Raw genomic sequence first — 27,458 nt, forward strand, 5'->3', positions numbered from 1 at the left:
TGTACTCCTGTTACTCTTACCAAAGTGAATCACCTCACACTTTTCCATATTAAACTCCATCTGCCACCTCTCGGCCCAGCTCTGCAGCTTATCTATGTCCCTCTGCAAACTGTAAAATCCATCCTCACTGTCTACAACTCCTCCAACTTTGGTGTCGTCAGCATTGTTACTGTCATGTAAGCTGACAGTAGGCCACATCTACAATATACCAGCTAAGTGAATGGGCATAAATATGAAGGGGTGTGCCTAGCATTGTGTACTCTGCTTTCCTCACATCCAGAATTACAGACTTCACAGAAATTCCAGGATTGTTCCAAAATTCATCTCTAATGAAGATCAAAATGGTTCACAAGTTTGTATTTCATAGAAACAAAATGTCTTTGATATAAAAAGTTTCTGCATTGATCTGGAAGGATTGCACATACAGAAACATACCTTGTGTATGGATCTGAATGGAACATGTTGCATATCAATTATAGATGCAGTCATTGACCTTGTTGGTGTACCTGAAGCACAGAAGGTGCAGTTACACACTGATAGGAATGCCTGTTATGCCCTCCACCTGATACTTAATTCCATTGATTTCAATGGAACTGAATATGGAATGTCTGGGCAGAATAGTGGTTAGCACTGCTGTCTCACAGCTCCAGGGACCCAGGTTCAATTCCAGCCTCAGGTCTCTCTCTGTGTGGCATTTGCACATTCTCCCATGTCTGCATAGGCTTTTGCCGGGTGCTCTTGTTTCCTTCCATAGGCCAAAGATGTACAGGTTAGGTGAATTGGCTGAGAGTCTGTATGCGTCCCTGTGTCTGTGTATGTGTGGCCTATGATTGACAAATATACCGTTCTGTCGGGATAGGCTCTGACTCTCTGCAATCCTGATTTGGAGTAAGCAGTTAAATGAAAGTGAAGTGAATATGGAATGTATATGTAATGGTATGCCAGTGCGGTTCCATTTGCTTTGTCTTCCTGCCCATTTCCACTTTCATTCCTTGACCTTTGAAAGTTAGGCGTTCATTTCATAATGAGCATTCAGTGCTACGATGTATTATCCATAAAGCTACTAGATATGAATATTGAATTTCCAGAGATTTTTTAAGTTGATTTATCAGTGTCACAATAGGCTTAGATTAACACTGCAAATGAAATTACTATGAAAATCCCCTAGAGCCACACTCCAGCTCCTGTTCAGACACACTGAAGGAGAATTTAACATGGCCAATTGCACCTAACTAACGTATCTTTCGAACTGTGGGAGGAAACCGGAGCACCCCGAGGAAACCCATGCAGACACAGGGAGAATGTTGAAATGCCACACAGAGAGATACCTGAGGCCAGAATTGATTCTGGGTGCCTGGAACTGGGAGGCAGCAGTGCTAATCACTGTGCCACAATCTTGGTGATGATATGAATATGTGTTCCGAAGCTCATCTCGGGGGTCAACTATGACAGCAAGATTGTTAAAAGTCTGATTCAACCTTACATTTTTGCCAGGGAAGGGGATTGGATAGGATGAAGTTTGTGGTGGGGACTGAAGATGAAGGCTTTGGCCTTCCCAACATTCCTATATAGGAAATTTCTACTTAAGCAGTACCAAATGTCAGACAAAGGTTGCTAATTTAGAGCCTAAAACTGAAAATGCTGGAAAATCTCAACAGGTCTGACAGTATCTGTGGAGAGAGGATAGAGCTAATATTTCAAGTCTGGATGATCCTTTGTCAGATATTTTCTCTGCTGGTACAGATACGCAGTAATGAGAATTTAGAAATCTTTTTAAAAACTGATTACAAATAGGAGGGTACAGAATTAAGTTTTTCACTTTGAGCAGTGATTCCATTGGTTTATACAAAGAGGATTATTTATGTACACACTCAGGCTAGAAGATAGAACATATAGAACATAGAACATAGAACATTACAGCGCAGAACAGGCCCTTCGGCCCACGATGTTGCGCCGACCAGTTACAAAAACAATGACCCACTAGCCTATACCAATCCCTTTTCATCCATAAACCTATCCAGAGATCTCTTAAACGCCCCCAAACTAGACGCATTTACAACTGCAGCAGGCAGGGCATTCCAATCCCTCACCACCCGCTGGGTAAAGAACCTACCCCTGACATCCGTCCTGTAGCTACCCCCCCTTAATTTAAAGCCATGCCCCCTCGTGCTAGCTTTCTCCATCCGAGGAAAAAGGCTATCACTATCCACCCTATCTAAACCTCTAATCATCTTATATGTTTCAATAAGATCCCCTCTTAGCCGCCTTCTTTCCAACGAAAACAACCCTAAATCCCTCAGTCTCTCCTCATAGGACCTCCCCACCATACCAGGCAACATCCTAGTAAACCTCCTCTGCACCCTCTCCAACGCCTCCACATCCTTCTTGTAATGCGGGGACCAGAACTGCACACAGTACTCCAAGTGCGGCCGCACTAGAGTAGTGTACAGTTGCAACATTACACTGCGACTCCTAAATTCAATCCCCCTACCAATAAACGCCAAGACACCGTACGCCTTCTTAACAACCTTATCTACTTGATTCCCAACTTTCAGGGATCTATGTACACACACACCTAGATCCCTCTGTTCATCCACACTATTCAAAGTCCTCCCGTTAGCCCTATACTCGACACATCTGTTGCTCCTACCAAAGTGAATTACCTCACACTTCTCCACATTAAATTCCATCCGCCACCTCTCGGCCCAGCTCTGCAACCTATCTAAGTCTCCCTGCAGACTATGACACCCTTCCTCACAATCTACCACACCTCCAACTTTGGTGTCATCAGCAAATTTACTAATCCACCCAACTATACCCTCATCCAGATCATTAATAAAAATTACAAACAACAGTGGCCCCAAAACAGATCCCTGAGGCACACCACTCGTAACTGTACTCCATGATGAATATTTACCATCCACCACCACCCTCTGTCTCCTATCTGATAGCCAATTCCTGATCCAACTTCCTAGATTACCCACAATCCCATACATCTGCATTTTCTGCAGAAGCCTACCATGGTGAACCTTGTCGAACGCCTTACTAAAATCCATGTATACCACGTCAACTGCCTTTTATTTTTAAAATTTTAAATTTAAATTTTAAAATTTTAAAATGAACGCCTAACTTTCAAAGGTCAAGGAATGAAAGTGGAAATGGGCAGGAAGACAAAGCAAATGGAACCGCACTGGCATACCATTACATATACATTCCATATTCACTTCACTTTCATTTAACTGCTTACTCCAAATCAGGATTGCAGAGAGTCAGAGCCTATCCCGACAGAACGGTATATTTGTCAATCATAGATCTAAATCATGTACTCAAGAAAGATACAATTAAAGAAGACAGTGCACTTCTACAAGTGTAAACAAAATGAATTGTTAACAGTTCATGTGTCTTTGTGAGTCTGGTAAAGAAAGAAGCTTTTTTCATTCTTAAATTGTAGATCAAGTAAGGCCAGATGGCTGGGGGTTGAACATCAAGATTATTTTGAAAAAAAGAATGGTCTGGATTATTACCTGAACCACATGCAAATTGGTAGAGGACAAATCAGATTAGACAGATGAATGTATGACTCAAAACTTGTGTGGGAGAAGTGGGTTCATTGAGTACTGGCAACAGTACTGGAGAAAGTAGGATCTGTACTTTTGCGTGTATAGCTGAACTGTACTGGAACTGTACTGGTGTTCTTGTGATCCACATAACTAGCAAAATAAAGAGGATTTTGAACTAAGTAGTTGGGGCAAGGGATCAATTTTGGGAAGATGTAGTAAATGAAAGAGCAGAGACGAGGCAAGCGAGAAAAGTATTATTACAGGAAATGAAAACCAATCATGACAGGAAGGTATAGAGAGCACAAATCTAACAGTAAATCAACAGATGAGATTAAAGGTTATAAGAAAAAGGATAAAACTAAGGGCTCTGTATCTGAATTGGCTCAGTGGTTTGCACTGCTGCCTCACAGCACCAGGGACCTGGGTTCGATTCTCAGCTTGGGTCACTGTCTGTATGGTTTTCCTCCGGGTGCTCCGGTTTCCTCCCACAGTCTGAAAGACCTGCTGGTTAGATGCATATACCTGCACAGCACCGGAGTGTGGCAACTAGAGGAATTTCACAGTAATTTCATTGCAGTGTAATGTAAGCTTTGTTTGGGACTATAAATAAACTTTACATTCAAAACGAATCAGATAAATTTGAAGTGCACATAGAAATAAATAAGTGCAATGTGGTAATCATTTCAGAGACATGACTGCAGGAGGACGTGGACTGGGACCTGACTATTGAAGGGTACTGAATATTCAGGACAGCAAGTGAGGTGAGGTGGCTCTGTTCATTATTGGTGTTATTGACTCAATAGAGAAGGATGACTTGAGTTCAGGAGAGCAAGCATGTGGAAATGGTTTGGGTGGGGATGAGTCATGATAAAGGCAAGAAGTCACTGTGGGAGTTGGGCACAGGCTCCCTAACAGTAATCACATAGTAGGGTTGAGTATAAAGGAAGAAATAATTGGAACTTGTCAGAAAGGCACGGCGATAATGATAGAATCCCTTTGAAGAGGCATTTGGCCCATTGAGTCTGCATCAACTCTCTGCGTGTCTTACCCAGGCCTTCTCCCTTGCTCGATCCCTCTAATCCCACACATTTAGCACAGCTAATCCACCGAGCCTACACACCTTGGGACACTAAGGGGAATTTAACATGACCTATCCATCTAACCTGCATATCTTTGGACTGTGGGAGGAAACCAGAACACTTGGAAGAAACCCATGCAGGCATGGGGAAATCGTGCAAACAGACAGCCACCCTAGGCTGGAATTCAACCCGGGTCCCGGGAGCTGTGAAGGAACAGTTCTAACCACTGTGCTACCGAGAGGACATTTTATTTTACATATAGAATAGAAAAGTCACATTGGCAAAGGTAGCCTAAATGAGGAGTCCATAGACTGTTTCCGGGATAGTGTGTATTACAGTATGTTCTGAAGCCAACCAGAGAGCAGGCCATGCTAAATGTTTGTTGTGCAATGGGATGGGAGTAATTAATGATCTCATAGTGAAGGTGCCCCTAGGTAACAGTAACCATAGTATGATTGAATTTAACATTCAGTTAGAGGGAGCGAGCCACTTTTCTGCAGGAGACGATATGAAGGCAGTTTGGCCATTTTTGGGGAACCTGCTTAAAGACATTTTCCGTCACGCCACACCAAAACAAAAGCAGTGCAGCCCAATTACCAGATCAGCAATTGTCAATCTAAGACTGTCCCAAATCTGTCACGTGATCCTACTTCTTCTCCAGTGCATGATCTCCAACTATTTGTGCAAGTGGTTGGAACTACAATAAACAGAACAAAAATTTCTTGAACGATAGATTCCAGCGTAGGTAATGAGTTGTTAATTTGCCGACTTTCCTGAAGTGTCAAGTTAAACTAGAGAACGTCTATGACTCTAGGTTCATCAAGGATGCCTGTAAGAGCAGGAGAAGTGGGACAAATGCTGGGAAACGACTAATTTGGTGAGTTGACAGCCAAAATAGCCTGAATGTAATTTTAAAAAGGGACCTTGGAAAGGGGGCCTTTGAAAACTTTGAGAATCCAGGTAGGTATAGACAGAGGGGTAGGCTCCAAACCTAGTGCTGGCCATGTCACAAATCCTGGGGCTGATATGCCCAGTGTGTTAGACAGAATGACAGTGAAAACTATGCTCCCCACCCTCCAATTTTTTTGTTTGGACACTGTCTGATCTGAAGGTCTGATCTGAAAACCTGGCTATGTTTCTGGAGAAAAATACTTTAGGTTTTCTGTCAGAATCTGACACTTTGCCCTTTTTTCTGGAAAATTTCACCCATGTTCATGGCCGTTTGTATACAATAGAAGATAGATAATGATTTTTCACACTTTGTGAATAACTGATTTCATAAATTTTCCTTCGTTACATCGCAAACCTAGAGACACAGCCACTGGGATTTTAGCATCTCGCCCACCACAAGAATTGGAGTGGGTGAGGGGGAAAAGTCTGTTGATCTCGGGTGGGATTTAATGGTTTTGGGATGAGCGAGACTGTAAAATCCCACCCAGTGTGTATCAATCCATTGACTGGATGGTTTGGGGTAACCTTTATGGAATGCTGTCTGCCATTTTCCAACGTAATGCTGTCCAGGCATAAACCATTCAAGGGCAAAGCCATCACCTATTATGATTCAATTCAGGACTTTCTGAAATCTTGATCATCTGTCTTGAAGTTGCAGTGGTCACTTCACTCCCTTGACAGCCATCGTAGTGGTTCATCAATGTTCATTTTTAAATAAATAATTGCAGTTCCAGATGCTTCCATATGAGCACAACCAATGTTTAAAGTTACGAATATGTCATGCCTTTTACTCAGCATGGCACAGTGCAGTTGTTGAGGATGGTGATGATGACAATAAGTAGGAGTCGCATGTCAATGTAATATAGCATTTCTGTAACATTATCACAAGCTTCACGTTGTTGATTTATTCATGGTAATCATGTGACACCAATGAACATTTGGATCCACCCAATAGCAAATCAAACTTTTTAGTTAGCACATTTTGAATTCTTTCCTTTTTCACATTTCATTAAAATCCCAGCTGATCCCACTTGAGAACCCTTTCTCAGATCTAATTGCTAGCTGATTTGCTGGCAAATCAAATCAGTCATATTAGATTCAATCTGACAGTGTTGATATTTACATTGTTAGTTATTATAACAAAGGGATTGTGTGTAAATTTGGATGAATGGAAAGCCAATCCCTCTCAAAGGTCCATAGGTTTTTATTTTGCCTGTAAGTTTGTAGAGGTCATCTAATGCATTTGGGGCCTTATATGTAAGTTTGACATATTAAACAAGACACACAAGGGGAGCATCTCTAGTTGCCCTGATTAGATTGTAGTTGATTACACTACAGCAGAGGTTTGATACAACTTACTGATGTACGAGGTCCCCCATGAATGCAGTTAAGATTCAACCATGTTGTTAAAGGATCAGAATCAAATGTGGGCCAAGCAGTTCAGGGGTGGGAGGTTTCCTTCTCTGAAGGAATTAGTGAACCAGTTGGATTTTTTTTGCCACAGTTGTATGGCTTCATGCTATTATTTTACTGGGAGCAGTTTTCTGTTTTTAACTTTTTAAAAAGAAAAACTAGATTCAGATTCTTGAGGTACTATGCTGGGATTTAAGTGTCATTTCTCCTGATTATTCTTAGTCCAGTCATCTGGATTACTTGAAATAGAAAGAGTTTTTTTTTGTTTTGGTTTTTATTCCAATTCAGAGTCCCAACAAGTTGAGACATTCCCAATCCAAGCCGACAAGACAGGGCTCTCACCTCGTGTCTTGGGCTTGATCTACATGATCCAAGCTGATTGGAGTAGGCATAGCTCCTACTCCAAGGCTTGATCTCATTGGCATCTTAGCCAAAAGGCCAAGATGCCACTTTTAAAAATTGCTTCAAATGAAGCTAAAATGTAACCTAATGACTTCAACCAAGTGCAGCATGTCACTACTACACTTGATCTTAGCCAAAAGGCCAAGAAGCACACAAAATTTATATACTTTGAATGGAGAGCACCTCTTTCTCTGTATTATGTACACTTCTCAAGACATCACTATTTATTTCCCCAAGTTCCCTAACATCCATGCTTTTCTCAGCAGTAAATACTGATGGGTGGAGATGGTCTACACTGTCATAAAGTGTAAATGAGCATCTTCAGCCTTTGTTGAATCCCAACTGGGAGAACGTACTCCAAAATTAAAATCTGCTGGGAAACCGCCACAGTGATTGTCTTCTTAAAACTTCCTCAAGAATGTCAGCTGTGAATTGCTAGATTGGGAGAGCGTGAATTCTGATATTAAGTTTAACGATGGAAATGCAGCAATGTTAGGTAAAGAGTTGATGTTCAGATCAGCCATGAGGGGCTGAATTGCCGGACTCCTGTTCCCTGGTGAAACTTGAGTCCCCCTCTATGGCAGAAGTCAAAGGACAGATGATTTTGTGAATCATATCAATGGCATCAGGTTGGCATGTTACATGCTTACTGTCATCAAAGTTGTAATGTAATTGCATTCTCCGATATGATTCTGGTCAGAACGCCATGGTAAGTTTTGGCCAGGTTGTTTTGTTTTATATTTGTCAGCTATCTCCTGAGTGCAAAAATTCATGCTGACATAGTAGAGGAAATGGTAAACCAAGGCTCCAGCTGTCTGCTCGAGTGGATGCAAAAGATTCCATGGCACTATTTCAAAGAAAGGTAGGAGATTTCTCTCTGGTGTTCTGGCCACTGTGTATCCTTCAGTCTACATCACAAAAAAATTACCTGGTCATTGTCAATCACATTGCTCTTTGTGGGATCTTGCTGTGCACAAATTGGCTGTCACGTTTCCTGCATTCCAGCCAGCAAAGTACTTTGAAGGTAGTCACTGTTGGGAAATGCCGATCTCTAGTGACTGTGAGAAATATTATATAATATTAATCCTGCTCTCAAAAAGTTCCCAGAAATTGGTTTAAAAAAGCAGATGTTTAAAGAACCCTGAAATTATTTCTAAGTAGAAAGTGCTTTCAGAAAATAATAGGGCAACTGCTTGTTTGAACTTCAATTTGCTTTAGAATTGATGTGATTTCTTTTCATGAAGTTAGTTATTTTTCCCCCCTCTCCTGCTAATAGTGACAGATTGTCATCAGAGAGTAGATCCATTGATGCGGAGAATGTGGTGTTTGCCTGGCTCATTCCTATAGGCCTGGGTGTAATTGGAAAATGGCTACATTTCCCCACAATTGTATGTGTTGAACTGAAGGTAACCTCAATTATAGATTTTCCATCAACAGAATGTCTAGTTAAGGAGAGCAGCTGCGAGCCTTCAGGAAATATGCGAGATCTTACTCCTAGTCCTTAAGTGATTAATAGTGGCCTCTGGCTGCAGGTTGTTGACTAATTAGGAGTCCTTTTACTTCTGGCTAATGTAGCTTGATTGAAGTTAAGGCCAATTTTTCTTCCATTAAATTCAGATTTACGTTGGCCAATATGCAATAAAATCTAATCTATTAGCAAGACAGAAATTAAAGCATTTGTTTCAAAAGCTTTGACTTATAAATGACATTTAGTTATGTTTTAATTGCAGTGCAGTCCACAAGCCTGTAACGTAACTAGTCAAAATGCTTCAATGTGATCAGTGTTTTCCCCCATTCAGTAATCCTTCCACAAAAGGTGAGAATGCTGGTCAATGTCACAGTAAAGGAGGAGGGGTTTAGAGGAACCGGATATGATGGTCATACGTGATGAGGGTGTACTTAAAAGGTTGTCAATGCTCAAAGCAGAAAAGGGATTATAAATATTACACCTCTGTTCAAAACACAGGATAGGAATAAACCTAGCAATGCAGGCCAGTCAGCCTAATGAATTTATAGCGATTTTCATCTGAGTGTGAATGAATTGTCACTTGGAAGACATAGAAAGAAAGACAGACTGATGTTTATATCGTACCTTTCGTGACCACCAGATATCTAAAAGAGCTTTACAACCAATGAAGATTGTTTAGAGATGTGGTCACCTTGTAAATATAGGAAATACAGAAGCTAACTTGTGCAAATAGCAACTTGATAACAACCAGATAAATGGTTTTGGTGATGTTAATTGGGTGATAAATATTGGCTGGGACTTCCAGGATAACTCCCCTGCTCTTTATGAAATAGGCTACAGGATCTTTCGTCCAGCTGAGAGGGCAGTTGAGGCCTCAGTTTAATGGTTGATCGGGAAGATTGCACCATTACTAATTCAGTGCTCCCTCATTACTACACTAGTGTGTGAGCTTTGATTTTTGTGTCCAAGTCCTGGGGCTGCATTTTATGTTCCCCTGCCAGATGTGTTTTGAGTGAAGGTGCAGGAGGCTACCCCACCACCTTCCTGCCCACACCGAGCTCACTCCATAATACTGGAGATGGTTGGATGCCATCATGAGCAGTCCGCCCGCCAAGTTTAAGTAATCGTTGGTCAATTCAGTTTGTTATCAGGCCAGTTGACCCTGATGATATGTTGCCCACACCATAAAAGGCTTAGTGTCAGCAAACTGGTAAGACAGCCAATTTTTTTTAATAAACTTCAATAGGCGAGTAGGAACTAGAATGTTTAAGCTTTGGGGGTTTCCCTTTGCCAGTTGGGGAATGGCCTCCCCTAAGATGGACCCCATTCTTTCTATTCACTCATAGCCTTAAACCAAACCACTGAATCTCACCTCCACCCCCACCCCTCCCTTCCTTGGATCTGCCCAAGATTTCAGACTTAGCTGCTCTAGGGATCCATGGGCACTCTTCCTTCATTTTTGGCTTTCTTGGTGCTGCCTGGATTGGTGGAGCTTTTTGATTGCTGGGAAGGTCATGTTGGCTCCACACCGACTTTGCTTCCAGGGAGGTGAGCCATCTGTCCTTTCCCCATCCCCAGTAAATGCAGTGAAATGAGTAGAGTTCAGTTGTACATTGTTAACTCTAGCCACTGATTACGGCTGATCTGAACCGTGGCAGCTCAACCTAAAGGAAAAGCCGAGGAATTCTTGCAAAAGGACGGAAAAAGAGAGTGAGGAATAAAAAAAAAACTTGGAATGATCATTGAAACCAGACACAAGCGAGCACATCACATCTCCAATGTCCCTGCAAAGACTAGTCCCACTACTGGCAGGATTTCCCAATCCCACTGTGGACAGAGTAGTGAAGAAGGCATTCGGCATACTTAGTTTCATTGGTCAGAACATTGAATACAGGAGTTGGGACGTCTTGTTGATGTCATAGAAGACATTGGTAAGGCCACACTTAGAATACTGTGTACAGTTCTGGTTTCTGTCAGCCTATTATAGAAAGGATATTATTAAACCAGAAAGAGTGCAGAAAAAAATTACTAGGAAGCTACTGGGACTCCATGGCTTGAGTTATAAGGAGAGGCTGGATAGACTGGGACTTTTTTGCCTGGAGCATAGGGGGCTCAGGGGTGGTATTATAGAGGTCTATAAAATAATGAGGAGCATAGATCAGCTAGATAATCAACATCTTTTCCCAAAGGTAGGGGAGACTAAAACTAGATGGCATAGGTTTAAGATGAGAGGGGAGAGTCCAGAGGGGCAATTTTTCACACACAGGGTGGTGAGTGTCTGGAACAAGCTGCCAGAGATAGTAGTAGAGGCGGGTACAATTTTGTCTTTTAAAAAGCACTTATGCAGTTACATTTGTAGGATGGGTATAGAGGGATATCAGCAAATGCAGGCGTTTGGGATCAGCTTAGTGGTTTAAAAAAGGGTGGCATGGTCATGTTGGGCTGAAGGGCCTGTTTTCATGCTGCAAACCTCTATCCCTTATATTATTCAGCCTCTGGAGTGGGACTTGAACATTGAACCTGCTAACTCAAGCAGAAGTGTGACTAATTGGAGCACAGTTGATAGTACAAAATGGGTTAATGACAGTCAAAAGACTTTTTACTGTGTTTACACCAGTCCAACGCCGGTATACCCACTTAATGACAGTCACCATGGATTTGCCAAAGGCAAGCAATGTCTGACAAACTTGATTGAATTCTTTGATGAACAGAAGAACATAAGAAATAGGAGCAGGAGTAGGCCATCCAGCCCTTCGAGCCTGCCCCGCCATTCAATAAGATCATGGCTGATCTGTTGCTGCTCAGTTCCACTTTCCCGCCCTCTCCCTTAATCCCCTCGCTTATCAAAAACCCATCAACCTGCTTCTTAAAAATATTTAGTGAGGCAGCCTCCACCACTTCAACGGGCAGAGAATTCCAGAGATTCACCACCCTTTGAGTGAAGAAGTTCCTCCTCAACGCCGTTCTAAACCGCCCCCCTTTTATCTTGAGGCTGTGCCCCCTAGTCCTACTGTCTTTTTTGAGCAGGAAGAGTCTCTCCACCTCTATCCTATCCACCCCATTCATCATCTTATACGTCTCAATGAGATCTCCCCTCATTCTTCTAAACTCTAACGAGTACAAGCCCAATTTATTCAGCCTCTCCTCATAGCTCAACCCCCTCAACTCCGGTATCAGCCTAGTAAACCTCCTCTGCACTCCCTCCAAGGCCAAAATATCTTTGCGCAGGTGCGGCGCCCAAAACTGCACACAGTGCTCCAGCTGCGGCCTCACCAATGCCCTATACAGCTGCAGCAAGACCTCCCTACTTTTATATTCAATCCCCCTCGCTATGAAGGCCAGCATCCCATTTGAAGTAACAGAGAGGGTTGATGAGGGTAGTCTGGCTAATGTTGTGTATGTGGACTTTCAGAATTTATTTGATAAAATGCCAGATGTTTGCAAAATTAAAGCACATGGGATTGAAGGGATAGAGAAAAATGGATACAAATCAGATAGAAACAGAATGCAGTAATTGTTTTTTGGATTGGAGGGAAGTTGCACAGCATCCCCAGACGCCAGTATTAAGACTTCTTATTTTTGATACATATTGATGACCTGAGCTTGGGCACAATTTTATTGTTTGCAGATGATACAAAACTTGGAAAAGTAATTAGCAGTGTGAAAGAAAGAAGTAGACTTCATAAAGAATAAACAAACTAAAATGGGCCATCACATAACATCTATTGCAGTGAAGTGCAATAGATTATTGTTCTTGGGAGCAATAATCAGGAGACGCATTAAAACTAAAAGGTAAAATTTCAAAGCGGTGCAAGGACAGATATACTTGAAGGTGCCAATAAAAAGGGAACTCAGCTTTAAGATCATTGGTTAAAAATGAACCAAAGGGGAGATTAAAAAAGAGCCAAGGCATTTTTAACATGAGTAGTTATGATCTGGAATTTAGTACTGAATGAAAACAGATTCAGTAGCACACTTCAGTTGGGAATTGGATATATACTTGAAATGGAAGCATTTGCAGGACAGAAGGTTGCATAGTTCTTTCAGAAATAGCACAGGAATGATGAACCAAATGGCCTCCTTTATAATTGTGATACTGGCAAGATGAGACGGGGCCATCGGTGGAGTTAAGTTAAAATAGACAAATTATAAAACGAGACAAAAGGTCCTCATGCATTGATGTGATTTAATAAGGACTGATAAAGTATATTTCTCACAGATTGCGTATTATGACTTAAAATAAAGCTTATGTACTTTTCCATCTCTGCCTTGTGATGAAGCATATCAGAAACTGGACTGGATTAATTCAGTTCCTCTGTAGGAACATTAGTTTGCAGCAATGCTTCGGACACAGCAGAGATTTCCAACAAGGGTTCTCTGCCAAGTTCCTCTGGCTATGTGACAGAAAATAAGTGCAGAATTCATTTTTGTTTTACTAATATTTAAAACTGACTGATTTCTCTCTCTTTCTCTGTGACATCAAGGATTGCCACTAGTTTCTCCAGCCCCAGTGAGACTGCCACCCAAAGTGGGGACACTCAGACTTGTTGCACATTCCAGATACATCTCACAGTCTGATTCATTCCTTTGTATATGCGCGGATCAGTAGTAGAATAATATTTCTGTAACAAGTACTATCAGTATACGTCTTGTTATATTTGTTTCCAATAGCAATAATATGACACATAATGGCCAGAATGTTAGTGGGGTGGACAAGATCTCCTACAGGAAGCCTGCCCTTGCCCCAGTTGAGGCCTTTAAAACTTGACCACTTAAGAGCTGTTTCCTGCCCAGCCTCAATTTTTCAGCTGGCAGGCAGAGGATTAGACATGCTTGGGGGAGGACCGAAAATCAAAAAAAGAGATACATTTCCAGTGGGGTGGGGTGGGGTGAGGTGGTGTCCTTCATCAGAAGCACCCTTCTGAAGTTGAATGACTCCCTCCTTTAAGATTGCTGAGGCCTCTCGTCTATATCTCGATTACCTCTTTTAGAGCCACCGCTTCCCCTGTCTTCCTCATCCTGGAATCCCTTAAACTTAACTGGAACTCTGATGCCCTGACATAGTCTCTGGGATCCTCCTGTATTCTTCTGTTCACTGCAGTGATGTTGCTACTGGGACTGCAGCACTTTTCACTTGGGAAAGATGAACACTTCAAAGTACTCCCCCTCATATTGTCCTGTTTCAATAATCTGTTTAAAGCTCTTCTACGTGAAGAACATAGAACACTACAGCACAAACAGGCCCTTCGGCCCACGAGTTGCACCGATCACTTCTATACCTACTAAGCCATAGACCTATCTATAACCCCCAATCCCATTAGATCCCATATACTCATCCAGAAGTCTTTTAAAAGACCCCAGCGAGTTCGCCCCCACCACCACCGACGGCAGCCAGTTCCATTCACTCACCACCCTCTGAGTGAAAAACTTACCCCTAACATCTCCTCTGTGCTTGCTTCCCAGCACCTTAAATCTGTGTCGTCTCGTAGCGACCATTTCAGTCCTGGGAAATAGTCTCTGAGAATCCACCCTATCTATTCCTCTCAACATTTTATAAACCTCTATCAGGTCACCTCTCAACCTTCGTCTCTCCAGGGAGAAGAGTCCCAGCTCCCTCAACCTATCTTCATAAGGCATGCCTCCCAATCCAGGCAACATCCTTGTAAATCTCCTCTGCACCCTCTCAATAGCTTCCACGTCCTTCCTATAGTGAGGCGACCAGAACTGAGCACAGTACTCCAAGGGGGGTCTGACAAGGGTCTTATAAAGTTGCAGCATTACCTCCTGACTCCTAAACTCAATCCCTCAATTAATGAAGGCCAGTACACCATACGCCTTCTTGACCACATCCTCCACCTGCAAGGCCGATTTAAGAGCCCTATGGACCCGGACCCCAAGATCCCTCTGCTCTTCAACACAGCTAAGACCCTTGATATTGTATTCATTCATCCCATTGGTCCTGCCAAAATGGACCACTGCACATTTATCCGCGTTGAAGTCCATCTGTCACTTCTCCGCCCAGTCCTGCATCCTATTTATGTCCCGCTGCAACTTCTGACATCCCTCCAGACCATCCACAACACCACCAACTTTCGTATCGTCTGCGAACTTACTAACCCATCCCTCCACTTCCTCATCTAGGTCATTTATGAAAATGACAAACAGCAAGGGTCCTAGAACAGATCCCTGGGGCACTCCACTGGTGACTGACCTCCATGCAGAAAAAGACCCATCCACAACCACTCTCTGCCTTCTGCAGGCAAACCAGTTCTGGATCCACAAGGCCAAAGCCCCCTGGATCCCCCTGAAGAAGAAGCTTCTTACTACAAATGCGTGCTGCTTTTGCTTTCAACATCTGTACTGATAAAACTTGTACTTGGATGAGAAAATGAAAACTTGTGTATCCCATGAGTAATTTTCAGTTGCAGAATTTTAAAATCTAGCTGTTGTGTTTTATTGCAGCTTTAATTGTCCAGTATTTCTCCCCATTCTCCTTCCCCTTGGTTTGTTGAGATTCATTAGCCCTTTCTTGGATGCATCCATTCCTTTTTGGCTCACAGAACTAATAATCACCAGAGATGAAAATGCAAAACCTTCTCAGGGTAAGTCCTTAGTCTTCCAAGATATTGCTGGCAGGTTTTTGACATTTGGAAACTAAATATTGCATTGGTACTTATAAATATTTATCTGATTGCTAGAGGTCTGCATTCCCTGTGGACTGTGCAAAAATTGTTTGTGTCAGTACAAATGAAAGCCAAATTACAAAGACTTTGACAAGGCAAAGAGAAATTGTGTGTTGATTTAAATGCCAGGGAACTCAATCTTATGCACAATTGCACAACTCATAAAGAGAAATAAAGATTACTGTACAGAAGCTACTCCCTATAAAATTCTGTCTGGGAGCTGTGTAGAAATTGTACTAAATTAAAAGAAGTTTTTTTTTGGTTTTGACTTTATCGTGGGAACAGAATGTAAAGGCAGAGCAATTTTGTGCTATTTTCACTGGGATAATGTCATACCCAACTGGTGCAATGATGTTTTTGCAAAGCAGTGGCATGTTTTGACATAAAACATCAGATGTTTTCCAGATACTTCAACAAAAGACCACAGTTTAAACCTGCTTTCCCACCTGCTTTCTTGTTCCTGGCCGATCATAATAAGCAGAAAATGTGAGGTCTGCATCTTGTAACAGCTTTAGCTGATAGTGAATGACATCGTTTGCAGATTGAAGGTAGGCAGTCTAGCTTTGGCTCTGACCAGCTGACTGGATACTACCAATTTTCTTTTCACAAAGATACTGTCACAAGTCACGCGGGATTAGGACAACAGCCATGAATTTACAGAATTCATGGACAAGAAACGTCTACTCCTTCAAACCCGCCCCCCACAATGTTGGGCTGGACTATCATGATCAAATGCCTCTTCCCTCCCATCACTCCTGTAACCAGAGTTACTTTGAAAAATGGGCCATGAAATGTGGGAGGCTTCACAAATCTTATGCAAATATAGGTTAGAGCATCAATGAAACTTGCCTAGCTCTCCCTGTTGTTGTGACCCTATGGGGCAGTCAGTAATCAAATTTACTAAAATGATCACCAAGTGAAGAAATGACCAACAAGATTCTACTTTTTGTAACATGAATCAGAAGGCAAATGGTGGTTCATATACGAAAGTAAATTCATTTTAAATAGATCATACAGGACTCACGCAATGGCAAACACTCACATCAGTCCCTGCACAAATGCGGCACCATATGCAATCTCTCAGTCTTTCCACCTCCTGCTATTTAGGATTTCTCACTTTCCCATTCGATCAGTTCGGCCCTCGAATTGTATTCATCGGTAGCTGTGTTCCATCTGAGGTCCCCAAAGTACAGTCAACACTGACAAGGCATATGCTAATGAATCCTCTCTCACTCAGATCATCTCAGTCCTGATGGGTAGTTTTCCAGAGTTTCTTTTCAACCAACGAACAAAACCTAGTTTACTTATTGATCCTCTGAAACAAACTCTCACCTTTTTTGCATTCCTGAACTATTAACAGCATATTTAGGATTCAATCCCTTTTAGCTCAGTTTTCCGAAGGGTTATGAAATTCTATTTTCTTCTTACTGCCAAACAGAGAACTGATCTTTTCCTAGAGAGCTCAGTTTGCTCCTAAAACACCAGGAATTTGTGCCTACATCTGTGTGCTCATTGTCTTCTGCCTCTAGCTCTCCTTTGAGCCTGCAAGTAACATTTTTAAGAAATTCTAAATTTTCTTTACTGCTTCTGGGTCAAAGGTTGTACTCTACTATACGCTCGAATACCTACTACTACTGAAAGAAACAGGACAACTCAAACATTCAGATCAACCAAAGTGATAACATACATGCTGTAATGCATGATGCATGTTCGTGATTTTACTTTCAATCAAGAGTCAATCTCTTCAGCACAAATTACTGTAGGGGTTTTGCAATATTTAACTTATAAGAGGGAGCTGGCCATAAAGAAAATGATTTTGCAGCTGGTAAAGCATTTCTGAAGTGTAGTCTCTGTTGCAATGTAGGAAACACAGCAGCCAATTTGTATAATTTGTGTTAATGATACTAAATGCAAGATAAATATTAACTAATATATCAGGGAGGAATCTATTTAGAACAGTAAGAAGTTTCACAACATCAGGCCAAAGTCCACCTGATGAAGGAGCAGCACTCCAAAAGCTTGTGATTCCAAATAAACCTGTTGGACTTTAACCTGGTGCTGTGAGACTTCTTAATGTGTCTACCCCAGTCCAACACTGGCATCTCCACATCAGATTTAGAACAGTGCCATAGGATCTTTTATGCCCTTCCGGGAGGTCAGGTGGGTCTAAAAATTTACATGAAACACTGCACCTCAGACATTGCAGCACCGACTCAGTAATGCACCATGGTACCATCCTAGATTTTGTGCTTCAGCTCCCAGAGTGGAACTTGAATCCATGTCTTTCTCATTCAGTGGTGGGAGTGTTACAAAACTGAGGCATAGGGCTCTGTGGCTGCTTCTAACTTTATATGCGACATAGTGACATGCTATCACAACATCTCTTTCTCCCTGCATCACCTCCCCATGACCCCCACCCCACACACATTAATATTCTATATTCTGGAACGTTACTGACATTGCTCAGTCCTTCAGAAACTTTGACATTTTGATTAAGGATTGTTGCATAATTGACACCATGTTTTCCATTTCAGTGTAAATAGAGGGTGCCCCTTAAATAGTAGAAATATTGTAGGGTTGCACTCCTGCCTTGGAGGAAGTACTGCCTGACATAGCAGTTACAGGCTTATCCTTGACCTATACTTCTGCCAAGTGAAGCTATTGTGTTGGGGATTTTCCTTACTCTCCACTTGCCGATCCTCCTTGGTTTATTAGCGTCATACCTCCAAGTAGGGAAGATGCATCCAAGGCTCAAACCAGAGGCTTGAGCACAAAATCCAGGTTGGCATTTCAGTAATAGTGCTGGGAGAGTGCTGCACTGTCAGAGATGCTGACCTCTGGATCAAATAGAAAACTGAGACTCAATTTGTCCTCTCAGGTAACTTAAAAGATACTATTCAGATATCTCAAGAAGGGCAGGTGAATTCTGCCTAGTCCTGCCTAATGTTTATCCTTCAACCAGCCAATCGTGACTTTAAAAAACAGCTCTAGTATCTAGTCAGAAAGAGGCTATGCATTCTTGTCATATGCTTCTTAACATTCAGGTATTTGCTGTTTTGACATAAAGTGAAATATAATCTGTATCGGTTTAGTTGAAGTGATACACCTGATTCCTGCATGCTGAAAAGTGTAGCCATCAGTTGAGGATAGGATCAATCTCGGCTGTGATTGCCTCAGTCATTGTCTAGACTCTCACATGTACACAAGCAGGATTGCCACTCAGATTTGCAGTGACCAACACTGACAGCTGCATTCCAATGATGGGCCACCATCTTAATGGCAAACAGGACCAAAAGAATGAAATTGAAGAAGGAAACAAATTCCTTTGTCAAAGCAATAATCTACTAGTCAAAATAGGCAGTTATTGAATGAGTAGATTCTGATAATACCCTAAACTCTGAAGCTGTCCACCGTGCAGCTAGTTAAAACTCAAACTTTCCTTAACATTAGCATCTTAAATCCTCACTCCTTTTACAAGAACAGCCTCACTGGTGAGACCTTCCAGCTATGGTCCAGTGATTTCTTGCTCTTCAAAACTTCAACAGACTCCTTAACTAACTGCTGGAGACCTGGTACTCTGCAACCTCCAAGAATAGCAGTTTCCTTCAATTCACCTTTGACCAACACTTGAAGTCGGAGTGTGCGTATAATTAGTCTATCACTTGGCAGACACCAGCAATCCTCCAGGACAAATTGCCTTCCTGGCACATCAACTAACAAATGTGCTGTCGGCTGTCATGTAATTAAGATACTAACATAATGGTTGAATTTTCCCATTCTGCTGGGGTTGGGCTGGGAAGAGATGGGGCTAGCAAAAGTGGGGAGGATGTGTCAGAAGGGGACCCTGGCATCTCCCTGCCACCATGACTGACCCTGGCTTCCTCCAAACAGATTCCGCACTGTTCAACATTGCCTAACCGTTGAGTCAACTTCTCCAAGGTCCTCAGCAAAGGCCACAACCATCTCTTAATAGGTGGGTTGCCATCTTCAAGTGGACAGCAGTCTCACCAGTGGCTTCTTAATTAATGGCTGCTTAAAAAATGCAGGGTTCCAACACCTCCCAAGCCCCTTGAAAAACTTCAACCTAATGGCTGAAAATCTCACCTAACTTTTTTCTATTCTCAAGTTTTGATAAGAAGCATATTTTGGTGGCTGCCTCGCAAAGTTTTCAACAATTCCAATTTCTAATAGCGCTCAACTTAGCCTGAATGAAGCTGTGTTTCTCCTAGTTGATGAATACAGTTCAGAATGAAATATATTCCACTCAGAATCAAAAACAATCTAATAATGACACAACTGGATACAGTGGATGGGAAGGGCTTATAGAAGAATAAAGAAATCAAGCCATAAAATGAAACTAAGGGAAAGGCATATGCTACAGAAACAAGAAAAGAATGAAAAAAAAAACACAAACATATTAGAAAAGAAGTAAAAAGAAACATTTAGGAAGGCAAAATGGAACTATGAAATTCAATTATAAAGTAATATATAAATAAATAAAATCACCTACAGACTCATAAATAATAAAAGAAAAATCAAAGGTGCTGCTAGGAGATGCACAAAATAATGGGGGTGTTTCTGCCAGCGTTCATTGCTGGTAAAAAGGATGGTGCCACCGAAACTCCCACAAGATGATGGTAATAAGAATCTCATTGGTGAGATCTCATTTTTTTGATTTTCCCCACCCTTTATCGGTGAGGGAAGGCCTTATTTAAATGAATTTAAATAAACTAACATGGACTTAAAGGGCTTCCACACCATTTTTGCCCCAGAAAAGGACCTCCCCCGTTAGGTTTACAACAGTGGGAAGGAGGGGGGTGGTGGAGAGTTGGTGGAACGAAAAGTAAGGAATGGCCTTTGGGGTGATGGGGGAAGAGGAACATGCTCCCCTGGTGCTGACCCCTGGCAGTGCCTGGCTGACACTTCCAGGGAGGCACTGCTGTTAGGGGTTTTCCCCTTATGTGTGTGGTGGGGGGGATTGCTGCCCCGCCACTGCCCCTGCCCTACCACACCCCACTGCCCCACCCCAGTGCAGAATCTGGAGTGAAAACTTGACTCTGCAGCTGGAGAGCTACAGGCCAGTTTTCTCACTTCCATCCAATGCATGGACAATGATAGTGAAATAGAAGAAATTACTTAGTCTCCCTAATATATACACTGAGGCAAAAAAGATAAAAATGGCATTTGATGAAGTAAACAAAAATAAAGATACTTAAGATAGAAGGGGGGAGATATTTATTATGCATGGATTATTAAATAAATTAGGAAAGAGCAGATGCGTTAGTATGCATATAAAAAATAATTAATAAAGGAAGTAGTGCCAGAAGACTGACTAATGTAAGAGATATATAAGTCCGGGAAACTATAGACTGGTTAGCTGGTGGTAGAAAAAAATAATTGAATCTTTACTCAAAGATGAAACAGAAAAAAAATCCAGGGCTGAAATTTCATTGCAAGGTTGGGAATCAGATATAGAGATTAGTTCTGGATCCCCATCCGTTCGTGCGTTCCTGACACCATAACTTTTACAGGAATGGCTAGGGAATGAGCTTGCTGTCCAATTATGAAGGGAAGGTGGGCTTCCAGTGCTGCAGGGTCAATGGGAAGGCCCCCAACACTCATTAGATTGGGAAAAAGCAAGGTAAGTCTCTTTTTATTTCTAAAAAGTCACAGCTGGCTGGCCATGATCTGAAGAAGTGCAAACTCCACACAGACAGTGAGTGACCTGAGACTGGAATTGAACCCAGGTCCCAGGCACTGTGTCACCCCAATATTGTTGATTCATATCCCGCTCCAGGACTTGAGTACACAAGTTAAGTTTGACAACCAGGGCAGTATAGTGAGGGAATACAGCACTATTGAAGCTGCCATTTTTTCGGGTGAGACTTTAAACTGAGGCCCTATTTGCTCTTTCAGGTGGATGTAAAAGAGCTTAGGACACCATTTTGAAGAAGGGCAGGAGGGAGTTTTCCCTGGTGTCCTGTGAAACTGCAAAAACAAATTACCTTGTTATTCTCACATTTCTGCTTGTGGGAGCTTGCTGTGCACAAATGGGCTGACCCACTTCCTACATTATAGCAGTGACTACACTTCAAAAGTACTTCATTGGTTGTAAAGCACTTTGAAATGTCCAGTGACTGTGAAACACCGAATATAAATGTCAGCTTTTTTGGTGATGTAGAAATGTTCCCATTTGTAGGGATGGTCCAAACCATGATGACATAAATATAAGAGAGTCGCTAATAAATCCAAGAAATAATTAAGGAAAAACACCTTTGGCAGTGATGGAATTCACTACCGTAAAGAGTTGTTGATGTTAATAGCACAGATACGCTTAGAGGGAATTAAAAGGAATAAAAGGTAATACTAAGGGTCACAGATGTTTACAGCATGTAAACTTGTCCATGCCACCCAACCTTTACCATTGAACTAGTCCTAATTGCCCGCATTTGGCCCATATCTCTCGATATCAATCTTACTCATGTAACTGTCTAATTGCTTTTTAAAAGACAAAATTGTACCCGCCTCTACTACTACCTCTGGCAGCTTGTTCCAGGCAGAGTTAAATGAAGTAGATTGGGAGAATGTATGCATGGCATATCAGTATGGTCTTGTTGGGCCTAAAGTACTGTTTCTGTGCTGTACATTCTATGTAATTTGATGTAATCCATTAACATTCCCTTTCTTATCTAGCTTTGGGTTAATAATGAAGGTAATATAGCAATTACTTGATTTGGATTTTCTGAAATCAGGAGCAGCCTGTGTTTTGAAAACAGTTCGCAGTTCATGTGTCTAAGGAATCAGTAAGGAGCAATTTAGTATTATTAATTGAAAACCACTATAAAATGGTCCATTGCAAAGTGTATTAACCACGATCAGCCCAGTTTGTGGAATGCAAGTCTGGAGTTCCAGTTTTAGCAAATGATATACAGATGAGAACTTGCACTGGTAATTTCCTCTACGCTTCTCTTTGGAGTGTGGACCAAGCAGTTTTAATTATTGTCATTCTAACATTTAAAAATTCATTTATTTCGAATTTTTAATGAGTCTTTTTGAAAAAAGAGATACTGGATTGCATATGATTGCAAATTACCGTATTAATATTATTATCACTGGGCGAATACATAATTTTCAAGAATATGTGTTTGAAGATTTTTGCATGAATTTTGTAATTGCAAACAGGACATTTACTCTGAAGCTTTCTGCTAATTATTTCTGCAATTTCTTCCCATTATATCTGACCAATGCATTTCTTCATACTTCTGGCAACAAGCGTGACATGTTCATTCATCTGTGTTTGATTAGTGCAGAAGCATTCAAAAATGCTGGAGATGCTTAACCTTTCGAGTACTGATATTTTCCTTCTTTGCATTGTGCACCTTTAGGATAATAGATGGCTCAAGTAACACTGACTGCAGTAACTGCATTGAAAGATTCTGTTAAAGTCACTGAAAACTAATCTGATCTCAGAGACAAATGTGCTACCATTGCGCCACTTGTGACAATTAAATATATATGTGTACCTTCTATTCACATCTCTTGTAGTATGACTGACAGCAAATTCAGAGGCTTTGTAACAACAGGGGATAGTGTGATAAGTTGCTTTACCTTGAAAATTATTAAAAGTTGAGGTAGCTGCTAAAGTTTAGCAATGGTTTGGAACGGGAGAGGAGTGGGGGGGGTCAGATTTGGGACGATGAAGGTGGAGTCCCTGAATGTTTTAGTGATGTTAATTGAGGGACAAATATTGACCAGGATTCTTCCACCCTTTTTCAAATAACAATGTGTGGGACTTCAGCGGGAAACAGCACTTTTGTTTAGGAATAAAAGGAAGGTAGCATCATAGAATATCATTTGCCTTTTTAAAAAAATTATTTCTCAGGACGTGGACATCACTGGCTAGGTCAGCATTTATTGCCCATCCATAATTTTGCCCTTGAGAAGCTGGTCGTGAGCTGCCTTCAGGAGCTGCTCGCAGTGTGTTGGGAGTGAGTTCCAGGATTGTGATCCATCAACAGTGAAGGAACAGCGGTATATTTCCAAGTCAGAATGGTGAGTGACTTGGAGTGGAATTTGCAGATGGTTGTGTTTGTACTCTATCAGTAGCCCTTATCTTCTGGATAGTAGAGGTCATGGATTTGGAAACTGTTGAAGGAGCCTCGGTGATTGCTGCAGTCCATTTTGTATAGGGTACACACTGCTACCCCTTGCTACCTACTTCTTCATTTCTGTCTGTGGCCCATGCGATGTAATTACACAGACACCAACTACTCTGCGTAGAGTGGCCATTTTTCAGGTGGAAGTCTCCCTCAGAATGCATTTAATTTTGGTTGCATGCTACTTTCAGTGGACCTATTAATGCAAGTTAATAGCTGCATTAAAACATTGCAATAGGGACTTGTGTGAATGCATAAATGAGCTCATTAAAAGTAACACATAAGGGGCAAGGAAACCCTGAATCATCCTCACTTGAAACATTGGCTCCATTCTCTCTCCACAGATGCTGTCAGACCTGCTGAGATTTTCCAGCATTTTCTGTTTTTGTTTCAGATTCCGGCGTCCACAGTAATTTGCTTTTACCATCAGTGTTGACATTCATCTAGACAGGGCATCACACCATATATTTTCTTATTCAGTGTCCATGCACAAACATACACATATCTCTCTTTTCAGTAGGAGTCACCGAAAAGAAAATCAGGTGCTGGATCTCGGACTGATTTTATTTTTCCTTTTGCTAGCTCAGAAAGGCTAAGATCAATTGCAATTTTCTCAACACAGCTGGAGAACTGAACTTGGGACTTTCTGTTTACGTGACATGAAGGAGAGTTACAAGGGCAGTCAGAATGTGGTTTTAATTGAGTGAAGTGACATAAAAGAAGCTGAAGAATGTTGTGGGGCAGTGTACCTTCAACTCCAGAGCTGTAACACCAAAGTGCTACTGTCTGTTTTCTGCCACTGTGCAGCCATTAAATGTGTTGAAATATTTATAATTAGCAAAAAAAAACTTGAATTTAGTATCCTTCGTGACTTGAGGATGTCTCAAAGTGCTTTACAGCTAAGGAAACACTTGCAAAGTGTGGACATTTGTAATATGCAGCATTTATCAGCAAAATTGGGCATAGCAAGGTCTGACAAGCAGTGATGAGATAAAAAGCCAAGACGTGATGGTTGCTCAGGGATAAATATTGACCAGAACTCCCCAGCTCCCCTTCAAATTGTGAATTGGGATCCTTTATATCCACCTTAGAGTATGACAGGGCTTCAGTTTAGCAACAAAAATAAGACTGTGTTAGGGTCTGTTCTGATTTTAAGTGTTCTTGCTTTGTGGTTCAGCCAAAATACAAGAACGGAAACAGGAAGTTGTGGCAAACAGAAACAGGAACTCGAGCTCAAGTGCAGAATATAGAAATTCAGCAATAAGTATTACCTTTTATTATGGCGGTGATTTTGCAAGCACTTGATGTAATTCAGCCTTTAAAACAGCAAGAAATTTACAATGTGTAGCATTGTATACAATATTAATACTGAGTGTATTGTCAAAATAATTGAAAATTATTGGATTTTAGACAAAAGCATTAAATGTTACCAGTTACATTTTTCAATGTAACAGGTACAACTTTTAGATGTTTGTCTCCTAGAGCAGGATTTTTAGGATGAATCATAGAATTCCTACGGTGCAATAGGAGGCCATGCAGCTTACCGACTGCGCAGTGGCATAGCTAGGTTCAAAGGCTAGGGGAAGTAAGCACATAAAAAAGGCAGAATAGTAATGAGAGGGCAGTCAAATGACCACCCTGTCATTACTATTCTGCCAATCCCTGCCTGCCCTGTCCAGGCCCTGCTGACATCATCAGAGTCTGGAGTCATCACGTCACATAAGAACATAAGAACATAAGAAATAGGAGAAGGAGTAGGCCATCTGGCCCTTTGAGCCTGCCCCGCCACTCAACAAGATCATGGCTGATCTGTCGTGGCTTGGTTCCACATTCCCGCCCTCTCCCCATAACCCTTAATCCCCTCTCTTATCAAAAACCCATCAACCCGCGTCTTAAAAATATTTAGCGAGGCAGCCTCCACCACTTCAACGGGCAGAGAATTCCAGAGATTCACCACCCTTTGAGTGAAGAAGTTCCTCCTCAACTCTGTTCTAAACCGCCCCCCCTTTATCTTGAGGCTGTGCCCCCTAGTCCTACTGTCCTTTCTGAGCGGGAAGAGTCTCTCCACCTCTATCCTATCCATCCCATTCATCATCTTATACGTCTCAATGAGATCTCCCCTCATTCTTCTAAACTCTAACAAGTACAAGCCTAGTTTATTCAGCCTCTCCTCATAGCTCAACCCCCTCAACTCCGGCATCAGCCTAGTAAACCTCCTCTGCACTCCCTCCAAGGCCAAAATATCCTTGCGTAAGTATGGCAACCAAAACTGCACACAGTACTCCAGCTGCGGCCTCACCAATGCCCTATACAGCTGCAGCAAGACCTCCCTACTTTTATATTCAATCCCCCTCGCGATGAAGGCCAGCATCCCATTCGCCTTCCTGACCACCTGCTGCACCTGCAGGCTGGGTTTTTGCGACTCATGCACAAGGACCCCCAGGTCCCTCTGCACCGTTGCCTGCTGCAGATTTTCTCCACGTAAGTAATAATCCTTCCTACATGCGACACAACCGTTCTTTTCTCAGTAATTTGCTTTTTTTCCCTTTTTTTAAAAAAACATTTGTTTCTGAAAAGGCGCCACTTCTGAAAAATGACTGCTGCTGAATCCCGATGTTCATCCGTAGACTGGGCCGTCCCACTGACGGAGCAGGGCTGAGGAGCCGTGTCCAGATTGGCAGAGCTTGTGGACGCTCTGTGCTGTGATTGGTGAACTCAGCTGTCACTCAGCACCATGTGAGGTCCCGTGTTCTGGATTGGCGGAGCGGGGGTGACATATCGTCCTCGGATTGACTTATCGAGCTGTCAGTCAGGGGGTTGGGTGTGAGCGCGAGTTAGTGAGTAAGGAGCGTGCTCTGGATTGGTTTATCAAGCTGTCTGTCAGGGGGTTGGGCGTGGGTCTTCCCCATAAACCACAATATATAACCACAAAATATACATTTTTAAAAAAAAATCAATAATCACAGGTAGACTGTAATTAATGAATTCCGTGCACAAAGTTCAAAAGGCATTCAAAATCCCCTCGTGTGGACACTGCAGACACTAGGAAGGACAATGAATATTTCTCTCTGACACTATATTCTCAGGAGTGCTGCAAGATAGTTAATTTCAACAGAGGAATGGGACATTTCAACTTCATAACTTCTAGCTCAACTTTGTGACAGAATTAAAAGATACAGTGTAATTAACAAGTGAGTGCTGGTGTGTTTATCCGCTCACCTCACTGCATTTTACATGAGTGTTTCTGCCATTCAGTTCCTAGGTTATATACGTTCCCAATACAGGTTCCAGCCTCTCCGTAAACTTGTCAGTTAGTGAGTGAGGAGTCATGCTCCCGATTGGTGTATCAAGCTCTCAGTCAGGCTCGAAGGGCTAGATGGCCTGCTCCTGCTCCTATTTCTTATGTCCTTTCTTAGGAGGTTGTGTATGGGCGGGAGTTATTGAGTATAAAAGGTTAAAAGGTGCCACTTCTGAAAAATGTGCTCAGGGGGAGCAGTTGCTCCCCCTGCACCATCCCCCCCCGACCTACACCACTGCGAGTATGCATTGACTCTCTGACAGAGCATCTTGCCTAGGCCCACCCCAAGGTTACATCCCTGTAAGTCTGCTAATTCCCCTACCCTCCACACCTTTGTACACTTGGGGCACGATCTTTTGAAAACAATTTAAGTGCTGAACGAATGAGGAAATGGGAGTTTCAAGACCTGATTTTTGGGTGAGTTTGAAAATGGACGGAAGTGCGATTC

The 27,458-nt window shown here is 42.0% G+C and overlaps 1 protein-coding gene and 1 pseudogene across 3 annotated transcripts in view; one reads left to right on the top strand and one right to left on the bottom strand.

Annotated features, from left to right (window-relative positions):
* LOC145353375 (rho GTPase-activating protein 6-like) overlaps positions 1-27,458 on the top strand; it is a 554,657-nt gene that overhangs the window by 272,026 nt on the left and 255,173 nt on the right. The window lies entirely within an intron of this gene.
* Positions 7,416-7,558, bottom strand: LOC145353547 (U2 spliceosomal RNA; annotated as a pseudogene).

This window comes from Carcharhinus amblyrhynchos, chromosome 15, assembly GCF_965287045.1.
Source record: "Carcharhinus amblyrhynchos chromosome 15, sCarAmb.v2.hapA, whole genome shotgun sequence".
Lineage (NCBI taxonomy): Eukaryota > Metazoa > Chordata > Chondrichthyes > Carcharhiniformes > Carcharhinidae > Carcharhinus > Carcharhinus amblyrhynchos.